Source organism: Camponotus vicinus, unplaced genomic scaffold (genome assembly GCF_025532165.1).
Source record: "Camponotus vicinus isolate PSW18456_S1 unplaced genomic scaffold, iyCamVici1.0 SCAF_8, whole genome shotgun sequence".
NCBI lineage: Eukaryota > Metazoa > Arthropoda > Insecta > Hymenoptera > Formicidae > Camponotus > Camponotus vicinus.
In genome coordinates, this window is record NW_028141980.1 from 12,983,426 (window position 1) to 13,009,165 (window position 25,740).

The following is a 25,740-nucleotide window of genomic DNA, read 5'->3' on the forward strand; positions in this document are numbered from 1 at the left end:
CATTTCAATTAAAAAATAAATATTTTCAAAAGTCAAACTGCATGAAATTCGAATAGCAGATTTTGTTACTAGCCATCACACATGGGAAATTATTTATGAAAATATTTCACACATAAAATTTTTCTTAGATTTTATATCAAAATAATATCTTTAAACTCGATTTATAATTTGTGATAAAATTTAAGATGGAATTCATAAATATGTTTTTCCTATATTACACAATATATATAGATATATATATATATATAGAATTCTGTTTCAAATTTTATTGCAAATTATAAATTGTTTAAAATATAATAATTTTTATAAAACAAAAAAAAATAAAAAATAAAAATCATTAACCCTGAAAAATATTAAGGAAAAATTAAATCAATATATACATTACTCACACAAGCAGCAAAACGACGCCAGTTTTGGTGGTATAAATCTATTTACATATAGAGCACTACATGATTGCAATGTACTGCAAAATTGCAGCACATGATGGTGAGAGAATGATATAATAGTAAAGTTAAAATTGAAACACAACACGTAACAATTTAAGAGTTCAAAAAATAACAGCGGCAGAGCGGGAATTACACACACGAACGTTCTTCTCTGACATATTAGCGCCATAAAAACATGCAACTTCGAAATTATGATGTAACTACAACGTATCTCATTCATATTATCAGGAACTTCAATTTCTATATCACTTTCGGCAAGTATTTCGCAAATAATTAACAATTATAATTTCACGACGAAAGAAACGCGCGCGAACTAACAAGTAGCAAAGACATACCTGTAATAATTTTGAATTTCATAAGAAGTATGATGGTGCCATCTGCCAGCGAAGCGGAAGTTTCGTCGAGCTTTGTGAACCGGCTGGTATGATACATCGGCGATAAAGCATTACATATCTGAAAAGAGAATTTAAGAGAATTTACTCAACAGATTAATACTTGTAGATAATGTCATATTTAAGAGGGATTTATATATCGGTCCTATTCAATGTTGGCGATTATTTTCATATTTTAATATTTTAATATTAAATATTAAATATTAAATATTTTTGTTAATATACATATATTCTCGTAAAAATATATACATACACACATACATGTATATTTTTTCAGAATATGTGTATATTAACAGAAATATTAAAATATTAATATGAAAATAGCTATAATTGATGTAGCAGATTAAAAGTTCAAGGGATAGTAAAAACTATCCCTTGAACAAGAATTGTTTTGGAATATTCTTCCTTTCGACAAACATCAGAATTATGAACACTTGAAAATTACGATGTAACTATTACGTACCTCATTCGTATTACCAAGAATCTCGACTTCTGTATTATTTTCGGCAAGTATTTCACACACGATTAATATAATTTCGCGACGAAAAGCAGGAAAGGTACAAACGCGCGAACTACAACCGCACAAATGGCGGAAAGTCGTGTATTTTGAATGTTAAGTAACAGCGCCTCCTCACAGCATATTGGCAAAGCTCGTCAGACATCGTACACTAATGATAAAACGCTAACAAGAGAATTTATCGGCCTTACGAAAATTAGTATGATGGAAAACTCACTGCTCACTGTTGTAGGCAGAGAGAAAACTGAGAGGTGTCATAGCCCATTTTTAGGTGATCTCTGAAAGCGATACTCCCTCTGTGGACATTAAAAACGTGGACATGAATTACAAAGCCAATGTCCACGAATGGTCTCAGAGGGTAACATATATACTTCTCTCTGATAATATAAATAATATAAATAAAAATATAAATAATTTAATTAATAATAATTTATTACATAAAAATATTAGTATGTTCTCTCTTTTCACGCTATTATTTATTTATTTATTTATTTATGTGTCTTCTGTGAATAAATTGAAATAATTAGAGAATAACGAAAGGTTCCGTGAAACATCAATTTAATAATTAATTTAAAATAAAATATATCTATAATTAATAAAATAAAATATACTTCTATAATTTAAAATTTCGCGTGTATATGTAATACATAAAATATTTCGGCAGAGAATTATCAATAGTATCATGTCTAGCTTCGGCAACGTATAGCAAGTGCGCTATTGTATACATGTCACGGCCTTGTCATCATTCGCACGGTGACACTCAAATAATAAAGTAGTGATGTGCGAAAGGTTTCGTATTTTATCGAATTCTATTTTTAACTAAACACGATTACGATTAGTATCGAAACATAATTTGCTATAAATATTAATAAAAATTAATTAACGACATGAAACTGTATCGGAACGATAAATCTTTATCGAATCGCAATCATTCATTACTGCGAATAAAAATTGAAACAGGGGATACGTAAAAGGGGATAAGAGAATTAATTACGTTATGATCTTTCGATTATTGACGCTTATAATATTTTTTAACAATATTAGAATTAAATATATTTCGATCAATGCTTTAAATATTCTCAATTCTTGTTAATTAAACAATATACAATTTAATCGAGAATCGATTAAACGATAGGAATTCAAATTATTAAATAATCATTTCGATCGTTGCGATCTTTATGGACAATAATTATTATTTTAATACTTAGAATCAAATATATTTCATCCGTGTTACTTTATCGTTCTACTTGACAATCTAAATATAATTTGGATTATGAGAAAACACGAAGTAAAACAATCGAATTATAGATGCAAATAATTAGCATAAGGAAAGGCTCCGTGATAAATTGTTTAATAAATAATCAATTTTAATCAATAAATTAAAATACTTCATTAATTTAATATTCCGCGTTAATGTACATTTTATAATATATAAAATATTTTGGCAACGAATTATTGATAACACGGTGTTCGACTTTGGCAATATAAAATATAAACAGTAGCGCGCTATGTTTCGGCTTTGTCTTTGACTCTCGAGTAATAAGGTAGTGGTGAGAAACGTTTCGTATTGTATTGTAATTTTTTTACTAAACACGATTACGATTACGTTCTACTTGAAAATCTAAAAATAATTTGGATTATGAGAGAATACAAAGTATAAAACAATCGAATTATGATGCAAATAAATAGCATAACGAAAGGCTCCGTGATAAATTGTTAAAAAATAATCAATTTAAATCAATAAATTAAAATACTTCTATAATTTAATATTCCGCGCGCGAATATTTTATATTACAGAAAATATTTCGGCAACGAGAGAATTATCAATAACACCGTGTTCGACCTTGATAAACAGTATCGCGTTATTGTTAATACGTTACACGGCTTTATTATCATTCGCACAGTACCTTGAGCAATAAAGTAGTGACGTTTCATATATTATCAAATTCTTCCTTTCCATAGTCGACCCTGGCGATATAAACAGTACCGCGGTAATGTTCTTGACTTACGATCATTCGCTCAGTGGCTCTTGAGCAGTGAAGTAGTGATGTGAGACGTTTCATATATTATCAAATTCTTTCTCTAAACACAATTGCAAGTGCAACGAGGAACTTTTCGTGAATAAGTGTGAGTGCAACGAGGATTAAAGTGCCACGAGAAAAGAGCGAAGGAAGCAAAAGAAAAAAAGAGGTTTTGGAAGTGGATGGATCAATAAGATATGATGTAAGTCATTAATATAAATTATTTATCACATTCATTATTTATTATATTGTTGCGTCCCCGCGTCCCGTCCCGCTGAATGTATTCGTCACCCGTTGAATTCTTTCGAAGAAGATCGTTTTTGCGCGCGTTGTCAAAATATTGTTATAAACAACGACTGTCAGAGAGTCTAAGCCCAGCTGTCAAGTTGTGCGGACGCGCGTCTATTTGTGATCCGTTTTACGATTATTCTGAATTCTTGTATGTTACTCGCGATTTATTAAAATTCTTGTGCACCTTAAATCGCGTTATTATTTACGAGTGCACGAGCGTCGGCGAATGCTATGTATTTTGCCGATTGTGTCGCGCGCATTCGATATATATCGCGTTCGATATATACCGCGTTCCGCGGACGCAACAATATATGAATTATTTATCAATAATATATATATTCAAAATATACATATTTCTCGTTTCGTTTTATTTCTTTGATTGTGATTTAATAGTGATTTTAAATTGTAACATATATAATACATATACTTATAAAAAATATTCCATTTTATTTTAAAATAATTAAAACATTTATAAAATTTTTTATTAATTAATATTTTCAGATACTTTTATGTTTTATAAAACATTTCAAATTAATATATTTATTTAAATATTTCATATATAAAAATATAGAAATTTTTTTATTTATCATATTTTTAAAAGTTTATATCTAAGAAATATAAATTATTTTGTAATTACGCAATTTATAATATTAAGATATATCTATTTAAAAGTAAAAATGTAAAAATTAATTGCGCGCAATAATTAGGTTTAAAATCATTTATTTTGAACATTGCTTTGTATAATAGATGTTCTCTTATCCTTTATATTTTTATTTATCATTCATATTTGCGAATTTAAATTTATGTACTATATTACAAAATAAATTTCAAATTATGTATTATATTATATATAAAATTATATATAATATAACCCTCCCATGGGGTACACCTTGTCGCGGTGGGAGGGCTTAGTACTTGGATGGTGCCTTGAAGTTTATCTTAAATTTTTCTATTTATGATAAATCTTAAGGTGCCTGAATGGGAAGCTAAGTACCCTTTCGCGTCGTCGATACCGTCAACGTGCCGCGGACGGCAAGCGCTTCGTTACCGCGTTTTCGCGGTGTAGTATTCTCGCGTCGTCGCGTTTTCGCGCTTCCGCGTTGGACTTTTCGTATAAAAATCCCAATTTCCTTATTGTCACGAGTCTCTACTTCCGATGCCAACTAACTGGGATGTTTCGAGTTTGCACACGTTGCTATGCAACGTACACTCTTGCTTCGTGCTTCGTCAAGTGATTCGGCCCGAATTAGTTAGAACTCGATCGATTGCTCGGAATGGTCGTCAATGGGTCCCTTCTCTTTGCTCGTCTACAGCCACACGCACTGCGTGTGTTAACCCTGTCGAGGAGTCGAGTGGATTCCCCTAGGCACGATTTTCGCTCGGTAAAAGGGGTTGCCTCCCCATTTTCTAAATTGCTGAATGTTAGCATTTAAAAAATGTGGGTATCCTCTTCTTTTGCCGTCTACCAGCCTGGTGTAGCCATATCCTGCATTGCGGGAAACTTCGTGTTCCGGGCGAAGCACCTGAAATCGTGCTTAGCGGGTCCAGGTTCGATACGAGATAGGATAATTATGCGCGAAAAAGAGCTGGTGAACTTCATTTTCCTCTATTTCCGTCAATCGTTTCGTCTTCTTTCCGGTTTGGGCTTAGTCCTTGCTCGTTGTATCGTTGCAATCCCGACCGGTGACTCGAAGTTGATTCTCGTAAGTGAAATGGGATTTTCGCTCGTACCGAAACCGGGAGTACCGTCTAATGTATAGGTATACATATTAAGTATATACATCGCGCGATCAAATATAAAATTTTTAATCGCATCGAAATAGTGCGGATATCGTTAAGTACCGCGCGTAAAATAGCGAAAATAGCGATATAAAAATATCGCTCGTGAGTGCGGGAGTGCCGTTGAAAGTATCGCGCGTCAACAACATGAGAGGAGGAGGAGGCCTGGGAGAGGCATCAGGCACCTGTGAAGCAACTCTATGGTAAATAAATTATCGCTTATATATAATTATTTATTAATTGCGTACGCGCGATTTAAATTAAGTAATTAATCTCGTAATTTGATTTTTTATGTACATGACTTAAACAAGAGAAAAAGAGAGAAATTTTTACATAAAAACTGTAATTTAAAAGTTTCTACATTCGAATAGCTTTTAATAGAATTATTAAATTATTACTTATTAGTAGAATTTTTTTCAAAATTTATAAAATTGTTTATCTGCTTATTATTTATGTGCGTCGGATATAAAATTAAATGCATATAATAATAATTTTTTGACCGTGACTACAATTTGAATCTTCTTTGTATGTTACAGACCAACAAACTATTGTGAGAGGAGGAGGAGGCCTGGGAGAGGCATCTTGCATCGGCGAAGCAACCTGATGGTGAATATTTATTATTTGTATATCAATTGTTATAAATCGTACGCACAATAATTCGTTCTTATAATTTAAAGGAATTAAAGAGAAAATTAGAGAGAAAGATTTTTATAAAAATCATATATAAAAATTTCTATTTAAAAAGTAATTTTAAAATTTATAAAATCTTCCCACGTGTTTATATCTGCTTATTATTTTACACACCGGATATGAAATTCCGCACAATAATAATTTCTTTAAATATTGATTGTATTTTGAGCTTTGTTATAAATGAATTTTATATTTGTATGTTACAGACAACATAGCTTCGATAATGACAACTCTGCTGTGGCACGTCAATGCTCCGGTAAGTAATAAAAACTTTTATTTAATTTTAAAGTAACGGATTCATAGAGATTGTAGATAAATCCGTTGCCTTAAAATGGATGAGCTAGAATAGATTAAATTAAATAACTTTTAATAAATTCGTTCGAAATATATTGCATCCATTGCGAAAATATATTGCAGTATTTTAATTATAAAGAAAAAAGATAGAGAAGAGATTATTTTTGTATAGATTTTACCTAATTTAAAATATTATTAAAAATAAAGCACACAAAAAATTGTATCAATTACATCTAATGCTAATTTATTCGCTTATAACGCGCATTTATCTTATTCACTTATCTTACTCTAATTTCTTATTAGCTCATCCATTACAACATTTGTTGTAGATATTGTTTTTAAACTTAATGTAAAGCCAAATGATTAATTAATGAAATAACTTGTAATGTGATAAATGTAATATGATAAATGTTATACACGTTAATTTTATATTTTATTATAAATTATGCATTACTATAAAAATTTATTAATTACATATATTTTTATAATATCAATCAATTTTTATTGGTAATCTACACAAAGACTTTTATATTATAAGAATTTTATATATTATACCAGACTGCTAACAGCTGAAGCCAGGATAACCATTTACATTTGGGCAGGATATACATATACAGATTAGATTAATATACATATTATGTCGTACTGTCAATTTTTGCCGGCATTTATTAAAATAAATATAAACTTCTACGAGATAGTGATTAAAATGAACATAAGTAGTTACAAAATATTAAAATATAGTATTTAAATAAATATAAGCAATAACCAGCAATTATTAAAATAAATATACAATCGATACTCATATAAATTACAATTGCATCTTTCGAGAGCGATAGTTATGTTATGTTAAATTCTGTGATACCCGGTATAAATTCTGTCCAGTTATAAATAGTTGCCTTTGTTTTACATTTTATCATATGAGATATGGCCGTGTTAGCAGTCTAATATAATATAGAAAAATTTGTAATTTGGCTTTATTTCAGTTTAAAAAATTAAATTGAATTTATTTTTAAAAATGCTAAAAGAATGAAAATATTTAAATTATTAATTTAAATTATTAAAATTATTTTCAGGAATACTAAAAGAAATTGCAAAATTATGAATGTTTAAGAAGATTGTAAATTGCGTAAATAGATTCTTATGTAAATTACACGAAAAATCATCCAAAGTATACGTATAATGATTATATAATAGTAATTCATTAAATTAACATATTTATTTTTATAGTATATATTCTTTAAATATTCATAAAAGAGTAACTATTTAAATTTTCATATCAGAGTCATTAATAAATTCGGAAAATTTTTATATAAAATGTAAAAATTCGATGCTAAATTAATGATTAAATATAAGCGTTATAAAATTCGACGGACGCCTTTCTTATAGAATCGCGAGTCAATTATTATAAATTTAATGATATGCTTTCCGTTAGATTTATCTATTTATGAATTCCATATCGCGCGGAGCTGAATATTCTTAAAATAAATTATTAAATTATGATTGCGAAAATACCGTGTTCTTTCCGTGTTCTTTCCGCATTCTTTTCGCGTTCTTTCCGGGTTCTTTTCGCGTTCTTTCTGGGTTCTTTTCGCGTTCTTTTCGCGTCCTTATAAAAGATTACCGTTTTAGCAAAAGAATTTTATCGCTGTCCCTCTCGTCAGATAATATTTCTAAATATTGCTAATTAAATATAAAGAATTATCGAATAAGAGTGTGAAGATTCGATGTGATAAGTCAACGATTAAATATTAGCTTCACAAGATTTAACGATCACCTTCGATATTATAGGATCGCGAGTTAATTATTATGAATTTAATAATTTGTTTTTTCAGTTATATTTACGAATTTCGTATCGGAAAATATTCATAAATAAATTAATAAATTACGGTTGCGAAAACACCACGTTCTTTTTGGCGTTCTTAGATGAGATTGTCGTTTTAATAAAAGAGTTACATTGCGTCATCGACTCTCTATCGTCGGTGCCGTCAACATGTCGCGGACGGCGGCATTTCGTTACCGCATTTCCGCGTTGTAGTATTCTCGCGTCGTCGCGTTTTCGCGCTTCCGCGTTGGACTTTTCGTATAAAAATCCCAATTTCCTTATTGTCACGAGTCTCTACTTCCGATGCCAACTAACTGGGATGTTTCGAGTTTGCACACGTTGCTATGCAACGTACACTCTTGCTTCGTGCTTCGTCAAGTGATTCGGCCCGAATTAGTTAGAACTCGATCGATTGCTCGGAATGGTCGTCAATGGGTCCCTTCTCTTTGCTCGTCTACAGCCACACGCACTGCGTGTGTTAACCCTGTCGAGGAGTCGAGTGGATTCCCCTAGGCACGATTTTCGCTCGGTAAAAGGGGTTGCCTCCCCATTTTCTAAATTGCTGAATGTTAGCATTTAAAAAATGTGGGTATCCTCTTCTTTTGCCGTCTACCAGCCTGGTGTAGCCATATCCTGCATTGCGGGAAACTTCGTGTTCCGGGCGAAGCACCTGAAATCGTGCTTAGCGGGTCCAGGTTCGATACGAGATAGGATAATTATGCGCGAAAAAGAGCTGGTGAACTTCATTTTCCTCTATTTCCGTCAATCGTTTCGTCTTCTTTCCGGTTTGGGCTTAGTCCTTGCTCGTTGTATCGTTGCAATCCCGACCGGTGACTCGAAGTTGATTCTCGTAAGTGAAATGGGATTTTCGTTCGTACCGAAACCGGGAGTGCCGTCTAATGTATAGGTATACATATTAAGTATATACATCGCGCGATCAAATATAAAATTTTTAATACAAGTTCTTATACAAAATTATCGTTTTAACAAAAGATTTTTATCGCTGTCCCTCTCGTCAGATAACATTCCTAAATATTGCTAATTAAATATCAAGAATTATCGAATAAGAGTGTGAAGATTCGATGTGATAAGTCAACGATTAAATATTAGCTTCACAAGATTTAACGATCACCTTCGATATTATAGAATCGCGAGTTAATTATTATGAATTTAATAATTTGTTTTTTCAGTTATACTTGTACTTACGAATTTCGTATCGGAAAATATTCATAAATAAATTAATATATTACGGTTGCGAAATCACCGTGTTTTTCCCGCGTTCTTTTCGCATTCTTAGACGAGATTGTCGTTTTAATAAAAGAGTTATCGTTGTTCCTTTTGTTAAATAAACGTTAATAAAAGTTGCGTGACTCGTACTGCCGAGGAGTCGAAACGATTTTCATCATGGAGAATTATTTCTCACCGGTTCTTGTGAGATCCATTCGCGACGTCTAGTTCGGTGCCCCGTTGAAAATTGAGAATTTTTATTGTAAGATTGGAACTAATCCCAGGTTTTCCTGGCAATTTCCGACAGCAATGATTTCGGTAGTCATTCAACGACGAACGCCATACGCTTCTTTAAAGTCGAATTAATTTAAATAATATATATTTAGATGTGAGAGAAAATGCATCTATTTTTTTCTTCTCGTTAAAAATGTTCTGTCATTATTAGGATTGGTATTATTATTGTCTAATGCCAGAAAGATTTAATAGTAGATTAAATATGGATATAGCGTTGTGTCTAAATATCTATTTTTCAAGTAATTTCATATTGTAATAGTTTTTATTAACTGTTTGATAAAAATGATTACGAACGAATATATTTGATTATTAATTATTAATTATTTCTAGGTACTTGGGATATTAATATTAGATTTTAGTTTCTTTTAAGAAACTATTTGCAGGTATTGGACATCCATCGCCATTTTAGAATATTAGTTTTTAGATATATACTATTTTAGATATATGTAAGTATAATAAAATACATGCACAAATTAACGTATCCAAAATATTTTTATAATTTTTATTAATATTATATATTATATATACGCGAAATTATACATGAATGTTACATAAAATGTGCGAATACATAAAAATTTAGAGATGAATCGAATGGGTACCCCTATATCAGCAAGATATTGATTAAAAGACAAAAATTATTAATTTAAACATTATAAGAATAAGAATCTAGAATTAATTATATATTTAAAATTATTTTATTTATTTTATTTTACACACTATTCGAATTGAAATTTTTCAAATCTTGCTGTTATCGGATTCGATTCGTCTCGCGCGCGCAAACGGTACCCCAAAATTATTGTGTTCGCACATATAATACAAACTCCAATGATGCATGGATTTTATTATTTATAAATATAATCGTTCGTAATCACATTGCTATAAAAAAATAGTTATATCCATTTAATTTTCAATAAAGAAATATATTTCTTAATAATGAAAGAACATGTTTTCTGATGTGCATATCAATTTCGTGAATTGAAGATAATGACGAGGGAATTGTCGTTGATTTATTACTGAAATCATTGCTATTGGGAATAGTCCGGAAGATGCGGGATTCGTTCCCTCTTACAGTGAAGTTCCCGACGTTCAATGGATCACTTAACTTTTCTTCGCAGATTGATCTTGCGAAATCTGATGAGAAACAAGATGTTAATCATTCTCCATTTTTAAGATCACTCCTCTTTTATCGGATATTACCGATATGTCATCCGCGTATCAAATGACGTCGAATTATATTATAAGAATTATGCGCAATCGTATATTTTGAACATTATTTTTTAATTTATTTATTCGTGTCTATTGAGGGCGCTTCGATTATCATATTATAAAAATTAATACATGTCGCAATCGGATATTCCAAATATTATCGATTTATTTTATTCGTCGCGTTTTCTCGTGAATTCAAATCGCGATTTATCTTATAAAGATTCGCAAATGACTCGGATAGTGAGAACTATATTGGCAAACATTATAGACATCAAATTGTCTGTCGAAATATCTCCGCATTTACGATAGTAATAACGCGCGCGATAATAATGTCTATCGAGAGCGCTTCGATTATTATATTATAAAAATTGATATAGATATCGCGCAATCGGATATTCCGAATATTATCGATTTATTTATTAGTCGCGTTTTCTCGGGAATTTTAAATCGTGATTTATCTTATAATTTAATCGTTGACTTATACATCGAACCTTTGTTTATCCTTCCACGTCTTTGAATATTATTTTTAATAGTCCGCGCAAAATGCGCTAGTAGTGCGAATATTTTTTTCTACTATTTAAAAGACGATCGATAATTTTATTAATGACTGTTTTAATCGCGATGATTTACAAATTGTGTGATAATTTGAGTGATAATAATATATCGCGCACGCGTCTTGATGATTTCGATTATCATATTATAAAAATTTTACATTTTATCTTATTTAACTAATCATACGCGAGATAGGATATGTATCATATTTGACAGCGTTCATATAAAATTGCGTGTTAATCGCAAATAAATCGGATAGTGAATTTTATATTCGCAAATATTACAGACCTCGAATGTCTGTCGAAATATATCTTCGCATTTATATGTGACAGCATAATTACATTGCGCGCGTATCTATTGAGGACTTCGCGATTATTATATTATAAAAATTATACATATCGAATATTCCGTGTATTATCAATTTATTTATTCGTCGCGTTTTCCCGTGAATTTTAAATCGCGATTTACCTAACTTAATCGCTGACTTACATCGAAGCTTTGTTTATCTTTCCACATCTTTGAATATTGTCGTTAAAGTCTGCGCTAGTAGGGCTAATATTTTTTTCTACTATTTAAAAGACGATTGATGGAATTTTATTAATGACTGTTTTAATCGCGATTGTTTACATTATTTAAATCTTATTAAACTCTACTATTACATTGATAATTTCAGATATAGTTAAATATGTAGTTAGAGTATTAGAGGGACGTTGATAAAATCATTCGTTCCGTTATTCTCTATTAAACGTGGTGATAACGCGATTTTTTAATTATATATTAATTATATATTAAAATTGTAAAGTTTTAAGATTTATTTTATTTCATTGAATTAATCATGCGCAAGATGTAATATGTATTTTCAATACGCGTTTTCTCAATCGCGACATTTATATAAAATAGCGTATTAATCGCAAATAAATCGCAAATAAATTCGCAAATATTACAGACCTTAAATGTCTATCGAAATATCTATCTTCGCACTTGTGTGTAATAGTAATTATATCGCGCGTGTCTATTAGGGGCTCCGATTATATTATAAAAATTATACATATCGTAATCAAATATTTCGAATATTGTCGATTTATTTATTTGTCGCGTCTTCTCGCGAATTATAAATCGTGATTTATCTTCTAAAAATTCGCAAATAAATCAGACAATAAATTCTATATTCGCAAATATTATAGATCTCAAATGTCTCGAAATATCTTCGTATTTGTTTGATAATAATTATGTCGCGCTGTCTATTGGCGGTTTCGATTATCGTATTACAAAAATTATGCATATGGTAATCGAATATTACTAATATTATCGATTTATTTATTCGTTACCGTTTTTTCGCGAATTTTAAATCGTTATTTATCTTGTATTATGCGCCAATAATGCAAATACTTTCTTCTACAATCGAAAAAACGATCGATAATTTTATTAATGACTCTTTTGATCACGATTATATATATTTACGTTACATAAAACTTACTAAATTCTATTATTGCATATTAATTATTAATAATGAATATCGCATAATTCACCAACGCTAATCAATCTTGTTTTGACTATGTAGAAATTTTTAATAAATTTTATATTATACGTATATTTTGGATACTTTCGTGTAATTCTTTGTAATAAATTAAAACTATTTTTAAGAAATTAAATTGAATTTATTTTTAAAAATATTTTAAAAATGAAATTTAAATTATCGAAATTATTTTCAAGAAGATTAAACAAATTGCATAATTGTAGATGTTCAAGATACTTTTTAACATGTTATATTTTATTTAGAAATTAAAAATATATAAATATATAATTTACATATATATATGATATATAACATTAAGTCCAAATGTTAATGCTGTCAATATCAAATTATTTATGTTATTAAACATTTAAATAAATCGAATCCAGTTATTTGATATTGATAACATTATAAATTGTATATTGTAAATTGTATTTTGTAAATTGTAAATAGTTATAATTGTATATTAATTATAATCTAATATTGATATTTTTAATTATTGACATAAATGTGTATAAAATACAATTATAACTATAATTTAATGATATGCTTTCCGTTAGATTTATCTATTTATGAATTCCATATCGCGCGGAACTGAATATCGTATTCGTAAAATAAATTAATAAATTATGATTGCGAAAATACCGTGCTTTTTCCGCGTTCTTTTCGCGTTCTTATACAAGATTACCGTTTTAGCAAAAGAATTTTATCTATCTCTCTCGTCAGATAATATTCCTGAACATTGCGCTAATTAAATATAAAGAAATATGGAATAAGAGTGTGAAGATTCGATGTGACAAGTCAACGATTAAATATTAGCTTCACAAAATTTATCGCGGTCACCTTTGCTATTATAGAATCGCGAGTTAATTATTATGAATTTAATAATTTGTTTCTTCGGTTATATTTGTGTATTTACGAATTTCGTATCGGAAAATATTTATAAATAAATTAATAAATTACGGTTGCGAAAAAATTACGGTGTTTTTCCCGCGTTCTTTTCGCGTTCTTAGACGAGATTGTCGTTGTTCCTTTCATTATATAAACGTTAATGAAAGTTGCGTGGCTCGTACCGCCGAGGAGTCGAAACGATTTTCATTATGGAGAATTATTTCTCATCGGTTCTTATAAGATCCATTCGCGACGTTTAGTTCGGTGCCATGTTAAAAATTGGGGATTTTTATTGTAAGATCCCACAATGGCTCTTATGTGGCACGCGCATTTAATGCGTTGAACGCACATTGCGTCGTCGATGCCGTCAACGTGTCGCGAACGGCGGCATTTCGTTACCGTGTTTCCGCGTTGTAGTATTCTCGCGTCGTCGCGTTTTCGCGCTTCCGCGTTGAACTTTTTGTATAAAAATCCCAATTTCATTATTGTCACGAGTCTCTACTTCCGATGCCAATTAACTGGGATGTTCGGGTTTGCACACGTTGCTCTGCAACGTACACTCGCGCTTCGTGCTTCGTCAAATGATTTGGCCCGAATTGATTAGAACTCGATCGATTGCTCGGAATGGTCGTCAATGGGTCCCTTCTCTTTGCTCGTCTACAGCCACACGCACTGCGTGTGTTAACCCTGTCGAGGAGTCGAGTGGATTCCCCTAGGCACGATTTTCGCTCGGTAAAAGGGGTTGCCTCCCCATTTTCTAAATTGCTGAATGTTAGCATTTAAAAAATGTGGGTATCCTCTTCTTTTGCCGTCTACCAGCCTGGTGTAGCCATATCCTGCATTGCGGGAAACTTCGTGTTCCGGGCGAAGCACCTGAAATCGTGCTTAGCGGGTCCAGGTTCGATACGAGATAGGATAATTATGCGCGAAAAAGAGTTGGTGAACTTCATTTTCCTCTATTTCCGTCAATCGTTTCGTCTTCTTTCCGGTTTGGACTTAATCCTTGCTCGTTGTATCGTTGCGTTCCCGACCTATTGGTTCGAAGCTGATTCTTGTAATTGAAATGGGATTTTCGCTCGTACCGAAACCGAGAGTGCCATCTAAAGTATATACATATTAAGTATATACACATCGCGTGATCAAATATAAAATTTTTAATCGCTCTTATACAAAATTACCGTTTTAACAAAAGAATTTTATCGCTGTCCCTCTGCAATTGAGTATTTTGAATATTATCGATTTATTTATTCGTCGCGTTTTATCACGAATTCAAAAGCGCGATTTATCTTATAAAAATTCGGATGTAATTCGGTCGGTGAATTGTATATTCGCAAACATTACAGACCTCAAATAATTGTCGAGATATTTTCGATTTTCTATATTTATGTGATAATAATTATATCGCGCTCGTGTCTGTTGAGAGCTTCGATTATTATATTATAAAAGATATACATATCGCAATCAGATATTCCGAATATTATCGATTTATTTAGTCGTCGCGTTTTCTCGGGAATTTTAAATCGCGATTTATCTTATAATTAATTTATTATTATCTTATAATTTAATCGTTGATTTATACGTCGAAACTTTGTCTGTCTTTCCACGTCTTTGAATATTATCTTTTATAGTCTGCGCTAGTAGTGCAAATATTTTTTTTACTATTTAAAAAGATGATGGATAATTTTATTAATGATTAATCGCGATTGTTTAAATCATTATATAAATCTTATTAAACTCTACTAATACATCGATAGTTAAAGATATAGTTAGATAGTTAAATTATTAGAGAGGGACTTTGGTAAAATCATTCGTTTCGTTATTCTCTATTAAACCGTGGCGAACAACGTGATTTTTTAATTATATTTAAAATTGTAGGATTCATTTTATTTCATTTAACTAATCATGCGCGAATTGAATTTATTTTTAAAAATGTTTTAAAAATGAAATTTAAATTATCAAAATTACTTTCAAGAATATTAAACAAATTGCATAATTATAAATGTTCAAGATATATTTTAACATGTTATATTTTATTTTAAAAATTAAAAATATATCATATATATGTGTAAATTAATATATAGCTATAATATTAAGTCCAAATGTTAATGCTGTCAATGTCAAATTATTTATGTTATTAAACATTTGAATAAATCAAGTACATTTATTTGACATTGATAACATAAATTGTATTTTGTAAATTGTAATTTGTAATTAGTAAATTGTGTTTTGTAAATTGTAAATAGTTATAATTGTATATTAATCATAATATTGATATTTTTAATTATTGACACATAAATGTGTATAAAATACAATTATAACTATAATTATATTATATGAAATTGTATTTACGATTGTAAATTACGTAAATACATTCTTATGTAAATTACACAAAAATTATCGAAAGTACGTATAATGATGATATAATAATAATTTCATTAAATTAACATATTTGATTCTATAGTATATATTTTTGAAATACTCATAAAAGAGTAACTGTTTATATTTTTATATCAAAGAGTCATTAATAAATTCGGAAAATTTTTATATAAAATGTAAAAATTCGGTGCTAAATTAATGATCAGATATAAGCTTTACAAAATTTGACGAACGCCTTCGTTATAGAATCGCGAGTCAAATTATTATAAATTTAATGATATGCTTTCCGTTAAATTTATCTATTTATGAATTCCATATCGCGCGTAACTAAATAATCGTAAAATAAATTAATAAATTTTGATTGTGAAAATACCGTGCTCTTTCCGCGTTCTTTTTGCATTTTCAAACGAGATTGAATTAATAAAAGATCTTATCGCTGTCTCTATCGTCAGATAATATTGCTAAATATTGTTAATTAAATATAAAGAAATATGGAATAAGAATGTGAAGATTCGATATGATAAGTCAACGATTATTACGAAATATTAGCTTCACAAAATTTAACGATCACCTTCGATATTATAGAATCGCGAGTTAATTATTATGAATTTAATAATTTGTTTCTTCAGTTATATTTGTGTATTTACGAATTGCGTATCGGAAAATATTTATAAATAAATTATAAATTACAGTTGCGGAAACACCGTGTTTTTCCCGCGTTCTTTTTGCGTTCTTTTCGCGTTCTTATACGAGATTATCATTTTAATAAAAGAGTTATCGTTGTTCCTTTCGTTAGATAAACGTTAATGAAAGTTGCGTGGCTCGTACCGCCGAGGAGACGATTTTCATTATGGAGAATTATTTCTCATCGGTTCTTGTAAGATCCATTCGCGACGTCTAGTTCGGTGCCCTGTTGAAAATTGGGAATTTTTATTGTAAGAATGGAATTAATCCCGGTTTTTCCTGGCAATTTCCGAAAGCAATGATTTCGGTAGTAATACAACGACGAACGCCATACGCTTCTTTAAAATCGAATTAATTTAAATAATATATATTTAGATGTGAGAGAAATGCATCTATTCTTTTCTTCGTTAAAAATGTTCTGTCATTATTAGGATTGGTATTATTATTGTCTAATGCCAGAAAGATTTAATAGTACATTAAATATGGATATAACGTTATGTATAAATTTATATTTTTCAAGTAATTTCATATTGTAATTAGTTTTTATTAACTTTTTGATAAAAATGATTACGAACGAATATATTTTATTAATTATTAATTAATTATCTCATTTGAAAAATTATTTCTAGGTACTGGGGATATTAATATTAGTTTTTAGTTTCTTTTAAGAAACTATTTGCAGGTATTGGACATCCATCGCCATTTTAGAATATTAGTTTTTAGATATATACCATTTTATATATATATGTATAATAAAATACATGCACAAATTAACGTATCCAAAATATTTTTATAATTTTTATTAATATGATATATTATATATACGCGAAATTATATATGAATGTTACATAAAATGTGCGAATACTTAAAAATTTAGAGACGAATCGAATGGGTACCCCTATATCAGTAAGATATTGATTAAAAGAAAAAAAATTATTAATTTAAACGTTATAAGAATAAGAATCTAGAGAATTAATCTAGAATTAATTATATATTTAATATTATTTTATTAATTTTATTTTGCACACTATTCGAATTGAAATTTTTTAAATCTTGCTGTTATCGGGTTCGATTCGTCTCGCGCGCGCAAACGGTACCCCAAATTATGTGTTCGCACATTTAACACAAACTCCAATGATGCATGTATTTTATTATTTATAAATATAATCGTTCGTAATTACATTTCTATAAAAGAAATCGTTATATCCATTTAATTTTCAATGAAGAAATATATTTCTTAGTAATGGAAGAACATGTTTTCTGACGTGCACATCAATTTCGTGAATTGAACATAATGACGAGGGATAATTGTCGTTGATTTATTACTGAAATCATTGCTATTGGGAATAGTCCGGAAGATCCGGGATTCGTTCCCTCCTACAGTGAAGTTCCCGATGTTCAATGGATCACTTAACTTTTCTTCGCAGATTGATCTTGCGAAATCTGATGTAGAAACAAGATGTTAATCGTTCTCCATTTTTAAGATCGCTCCTCTTTTTATCGGATATTACCGGTATGTCACTCGCGTATCTGCATTTGAATATTTTGAATATTATCGATTTATTTATTCGTCGTGTTTTATCGCGAATTTTAAATCGCGATTTATCTTATAAAAATTCGCAAGTAAATCGGTCAGAATTGCATATTCACAAACATTACAGACCTTAAATGTTTGTCGAAATATTTTCGATTTTCTATATTTACGTGATAATAATTATATCGCGCTCGTGTCTATTGAGATCTTTGATTATTATATTATAAAAATTATACGTATTGCGTTCAAATATTCCGCATATTATCGATTTATTTATTCGTCGCGTTTTCTCGTGAATTCGAATCGCCATTTATCTTGTGAAGATTCGTAAATGACAGTGAGTACTATATTCGTAAATTACAGTGAGTACTATATTCGTAAATATTACAGACATCAAATTGTCTGTCGAAATATCTTTACATTTATGTGATAATAATTATATCGCGCGCGATTATAATGTCTATTGAAGCTTCGATTATTATATTATAAAAATTATACATATCGCAATCGGATATTCCGAATATTATCGATTTATTTAATTGTCGAGTTTTCTCGGGAATTTTAAATCGCGATCTTATAATTTAATCGTTGACTTATACATCGAAGCTTTGTCTCTCTTTCCATGTCTTTGAATATTGTCTTTAATAAGTCCGCGCAAAATGCGCTAGTAATGCAAATACTTTCTTCTACAATCGTAGAAATGATCAATAATTTTATTAATGACTCTTTTGATCACGATTATTTACGTTATATATAATTACGTTACATTAAATTCTATTATTGCATATCTATTATTAATAATAAATGTCGTAATTAATCATCGCTAATCATTCTCGGCTAATCATTCTCGTTCTGGACTATGTAAACATTTTTAGTAAATTTTATATTATACGTATATTTTGGACATTTTCGTGTAATAAATTATTCCATGTAATAAATTATTTTGTATTAAATTTCATTTCGTGTAATAAATTATTCCATGTAATAAATTATTTTGTATTAAATTTCAAATAATATTTTACATTAACGTTTTTATTAAACCCTGTATTGAAAAAAAATAAAAAATAAAAAAAATTTTTCCTCTTCGATATATCTCTACCTTAACAAAGGCATTTGCCTGGTGAGGAGGTTTGAGTACTCTAATGAACCTAAGAGTTATGCCGGCGGTAACACATGCCGATATTCATATAGACTATTCTTATATTTAAAATAATCTTAAGTATCTTAGATTGCTTCTTAAGATTCCGTTTAGTTAGTAAAATAAGTTATATAATAAGTTATATAATAAATAGTTATATAATATTTTCCAACTTACTTAAGACGATCTTAAATATAAGAGTGAATTATGAATACTGGCCGTCGTTACCGGCAGGGACACCCATGCCGGACAGGTCGAAGGGGAAGAGTCAGACTAAGAGAGATACCAAAAAATTATTATATTATTTATTCATATTAATTATTTATTATATTAATATATTAATTAATATATAATAATATTTATTATATTATTATATTAATATTTTTGAGTAAAATGAAGCAAAAGAGACAATAATCGAAAGAATAAAGAAAAATAGACTTCAGGAATTTGAATATTTGTTAAAAATGCCTGAAAACAACAAATGGCCACAGAAAGTATTCCGATGGATATCACAAGAAGAAGAAGCGTTTCTACAGTTTTTTAGGATGAGGCAGTGCGACAGTTCATAACAATCCGAAGACTCTAAGAAAAAGATGCATTGGACAGAGACGCATAATGATTAGACATATAAAAAGACAGCTTGCAAAGAATTATAAAATTTACTAATAATATAATAATAATATATTTTGTAATTATGTTATACTTTATTATTAAGTACATTATATTATATAATATAGAGCATTTTAAATATAAAAAATATCGCAGCAATGAAGATTTTAATAAAATATTATGTGATTACAATATTATAATATTATATATATATATATATATATATATATAATATTTTATATTGTTAATCGTGCTGAGGAAGGATCAAAGACGATCCGAAATATTCGTTATTTTTGTAGTTTTTTAGTTCGAAATAAACAACAATTAATAAAAAGGAAGTATTGTTTTTTTCCTGCGCTCCAACTACCGCGCTGTGGCATTTATGTGCAATTTTGATTTAATTAATATGAAATCAATTTTTATGAGCGAAAATTATTTTTTATTGATATTTATATAGAGTCAAATATAATTCGTTTCCGACGTTTCATCTATTTTTCAATCATTTAAATATAATTCGGATTAAAAACGCGCACTTTAAAACGTCGAATGGTAGAATCGTCTAAATAATTAACATATAACGAAAAGCTCCAAATAAAAGATACATTAATCTTTTAATAAATAATTATGTAATTAATCTGTATAATCTCTAAAATATTTTTCTATACTTTAATATTTCGCGCATATATTTGCTAAAGATTGTAAAATATTTCGATGATGAACGGACAATAACATCTTGGCCTTGGTGGCGTAAACAACAGCGCGCTAATATTTACATGCCACGACTTTGGTATTATTCGCACAGTGACACTCGAGCAAAGATAGTGATACAAAATACTTTGTACATTATCGAATTAATAATTAAATGATTATTACATATCATGACTTCAATTACATTAATCTTTCGATCTTATAATTCGTGTTAATATACATATATTATACATATATCAACAATGAAAATAGCATTTAACAAGTAGTATTGAATTTGGCCCGATATAAATATCGAGCGAATACGTCCCTCGTGTGTTCTCTATCTCTTACAATATAATAAAGTGCATTTCTTGTATAATTATTCCGCGATGAGGCATGCCGTGCAAGGTATCTCACAATCGTTCCATAATTATAATTAGTCGTATTTTCGAGAATGAGTGCCACGAAAAAATAACAAAGGACGAACAAGGGAGGAAAAGGATATTGTGAAAGGCATATAGGACAGGCAACATACGGAGTAATGAAATTGCGTGGTAAGTGATTTATAAATTTTTTATATATTATTCATATTATTTTTTAATTTAAAAAATTACTATCGTAAAATATTATTAAAAATATGATTACCTGATTAGTAAAATTATAATTACCTGATGGATATATCGTTACGTTTTGAACGGTTTCAACGAATCTAAAATAATAAATTATACTTTATCACAAAATATATTTGACTATATGTATTATTAAAGAAGTAATTTTATACAACATGTAGTAATTTTATTCGTATCACTATCTATATGTTATTGAAAATTCATTGCCGAAATATGTATTTTACGTACTATAAAATATGTATACAGGATGTCTGATAACTTTTTGTAATCCCGAAGTGTGAAGGTAGATTGGCTCAAATTAAGAAGGAAGGTGCTCTGTTTTGCAATATTAGTAATAATTAATGAAAAATTAATTAAAGAAAATCGGCCAATTTGGGTGAGGCAACGAGAGTCGTCCGATTGTAACCTTATACTAGGCGCGTGACGGAGAGTGAGGAAAGAGTGGTGAGTTCGGGCAAATTGTTTAATAAATAATCAATTTTAATTAATAAATTAAAATACTTGTATAATTTAATATTCCGCGTTAATGCATATTTTATAGTATATAAAATATTTCGGCAACAAATTATCGACAACACGGTGTTCGACTTTGGCAATATAAAATATAAACAGTAGCGCGCTATACGTTACCGCTTTGTTATCATTCGCACGATGACTCTGGAGTAATAAAGTAGTGGTGAGAAACGCTTCGTATATTGTAATTTTCTTACTAAACACAATTACGATTAGTATCGAAACATAATTTACTATAAATATTAATAAAAATTAATTAATTAAAAATTAATTAGCGACATGAAACTGTATTGCAACGATAAATCTTTATCGAATCGCAATCATTCATTACTGCGAATAAAAATTGAAACATGGGATACGTAAAAGGAGATAAGAGAATTAATTATGTTACGATATCGATCATTAATGTTTATTATAATATTTCTTTAATAATATTAGAATTAACTATATTTCGACCAATGCTTTAAATTTTCCCAATCTTTGTTAATTAAACAATATACAATTTAATCCAGAATCGAATGAATAATGAAAATCCAAAATATTAAATCATCACTTCGATCGTTGCGATCTTTACAGACAATAATAATTATTTTAATACTTAGAATCACAGATATATTTTATCCGTGTTACTTTATCGGTCCACTTGACTATCTAAATATAATTTGGGGGGGGGGGGATTGTGAGAGAACACGAAGTAAAGGAATGGAATTATATATGCAAATAATTAGCATAACGAAAAGCTCCGTGAATTGTTTAATAAATAATCAATTTTAATCAGTAAATTAAAATACTTTCATAATTTAATATTCCGCGTTAATATATATTTTATAATATATAAAATATGTCGGCAACGAATTATCGATAACACGGCGTTCGACTTTGGCAATATAAAATATAAACAGTAGCGTTCTATACGTTACCGCTTTGTTATCATTCGCACGGTGACTCTGGAGTAATAAAGTAGCGGTGAGAAACGCTTCGTATATTGTAATTTTTTTACTAAACACGATTACGATTAGTATCGAAACATAATTTACTATAAATATTAATAAAAATTAATTAATTAAAAATTAATTAGCGACATGAAACTGTATTGCAACGATAAATCTTTATCGAATCGCAATCATTCATTACTGCGAATAAAAATTGAAACATGGGATACGTAAAAGGAGATAAGAGAATTAATTATGTTACGATATCGATCATTAATGTTTATTATAATATTTCTTTAATAATATTAGAATTAACTATATTTCGACCAATGCTTTAAATTTTCCCAATCTTTGTTAATTAAACAATATACAATTTAATCCAGAATCGAATGAATAATGAAAATCCAAAATATTAAATCATCACTTCGATCGTTGCGATCTTTACGGACAATAATAATTATTTTAATACTTAGAATCACAGATATATTTTATCCGTGTTACTTTATCGGTCCACTTGACTATCTAAATATAATTTGGGGGGGGGGGGATTGTGAGAGAACACGAAGTAAAGGAATGGAATTATATATGCAAATAATTAGCATAACGAAAGGCTCCGTGAATTGTTTAATAAATAATCAATTTTAATCAGTAAATTAAAATACTTTCATAATTTAATATTCCGCGTTAATATATATTTTATAATATATAAAATATTTCGGCAACGAATTATCGATAACACGGCGTTCGACTTTGGCAATATAAAATATAAACAGTAGCGTTCTATACGTTACCGCTTTGTTATCATTCGCACGGTGACTCTGGAGTAATAAAGTAGTGGTGAGAAACGCTTCGTATATTGTAATTTTTTTACTAAACACGATTACGATTAGTATCGAAACATAATTTACTATAAATATTAATAAAAATTAATTAATTAAAAATTAATTAGCGACATGAAACTGTATTGCAATGATAAATCTTTATCGAATCGCAATCATTCATTACTGCGAATAAAAATTGAAACATGGGATATGTAAAAGGGGATAAGAGAATTAATTATGTTATGATATCGATCATTGATGCTTATTATAATATTTCTTTAACAATATTAGAATTAACTATATTTTGACCAATGCTTTAAATATTCTCCTTGTTAATTAAATCCTTGTTAATTAAACAATAGTTATGTATCACATGTAATTATTTTAATCTTTTAATCTTACGATACATTAATACGTTAGATATATGAGATACATTAATATGTTAAAATATTTCAACATTGAATTAACAACAACATAGTATTCGACATAAACAGTACCGCCTTAATGATTTTGTTTTACGGTCTCTTGTTATGCAAATTTAAATTTATATACTATATTACAAAATAAATTTCAAATTATATATATTATATTATATATAAAAAAAAATTATATATAATATAACCCTCCCATGGGGTACACCTTGTCGCGGTGGGAGGGCTTAGTACTTGGATGGTGCCTTGAGATTTATCTTAAATTTTTCTATTTATGATAAATCTTATGGTGCCTGAAAGGGAAGCTAAGTACCCTTTCGCGTCGTCGGTGCCGTTAACGTGCCGCGGACGGCTGCGCTTCGTAACCGCGTTTTCGCGTTGTAGCATTCTCGCGTTATCGCGTTTTCGCGTTTTCAAAATCCCAATTTCGTTTTTGTCAACGAGTCTCTCCTTCCGACGCCATCTAACTGGGATGTTTCATCGAGTCGTTGCTTTGCGACGTACTCGCGCCTTGTGCATCGCGGCACTTGGTGATGCCGGCCGCGTAGAACGTATGTCCAGTACAAAATGTGCATGGGCGCGCGGGTTCGAGCTTTGCGCTCGATCGGCTTAGTGATGGTCACGCTCTACTTCGTCAAGTGATTCGGCCCGAATTGTCTAGGACTCGATCGATTGTTCGGAATGGTCGTTAATGGGTCCCTTCTCTTTGCTCGTCTACAGCCACACGCCCAGCGTGTGTTAACCCTGTCGAGGAGTCGAGTGGATTCCCCTAGGCACGATTTTCGCTCGGTAAAAGGAGTTGCCTCCCCATTTTCTAAATTGCTGAATGTTAGCATTTAAAAAATGTGGGTATCCTCTTCTTCTACCGTCTACCAGCCTTGTGTACTGCGCTAGTGATATAGCATCCGTGCGGGTCACCTGAAATCGTGCTTAGCGGGTCCAGGTTCGATACGAGATAGGATAATTATGCGCGAAAAAGAGCTGGTGAACTTCATTTTCCTCTATTTCGTCAATCGTTTCGTCTTCTTTCCGGTTCGGGCCTAATCTTTGCTCGTTGTATCGTTGCATTCCCGACCTGTTGGCTCGAAGTTGATTCTCGTGAAATGAAATGGGATTTTCGCTCGTACCGAAACCGGGAGTGTCGTACAAGGTATATATATATATTAAATATATACATCGCGCGACCAAATTTTTAATCGTACCGAAATAGTGCGGGAGTGCCGTTCAGTATCGCGCGTAAAATAACGAAAATAGCTATATAAAAATATCGCTCGTGAGTGCGGGAGTGCCGTTGAAAGTATCGCGCGTCAACAACATGAGAGGAAGAGGAGGCCTGGGAGAGGCATCAGGCATCTGTGAAGCAACTCTATGGTAAATAAATTATCGCTTATATGTAATTATTTATTAATTGCGTACGCGCGATTTAAATTAAATAATTAATCGCGTAATTT

General features: G+C 30.0%; 1 long non-coding RNA gene across 1 annotated transcript; it reads right to left on the reverse strand.

The window, feature by feature from the left end:
- Positions 1-5,891: 5,891 nt before the first annotated feature.
- LOC145975676 (uncharacterized) lies at positions 5,892-8,852 on the reverse strand. Its single transcript, XR_014440049.1, has 3 exons — positions 8,384-8,852; positions 7,943-8,036; positions 5,892-6,046 (listed from the first exon to the last, which is right to left on the reverse strand). It is a non-coding gene; the product is annotated as an uncharacterized LOC145975676 (long non-coding RNA).
- Between the last annotated feature and the right edge of the window lie 16,888 nt (positions 8,853-25,740).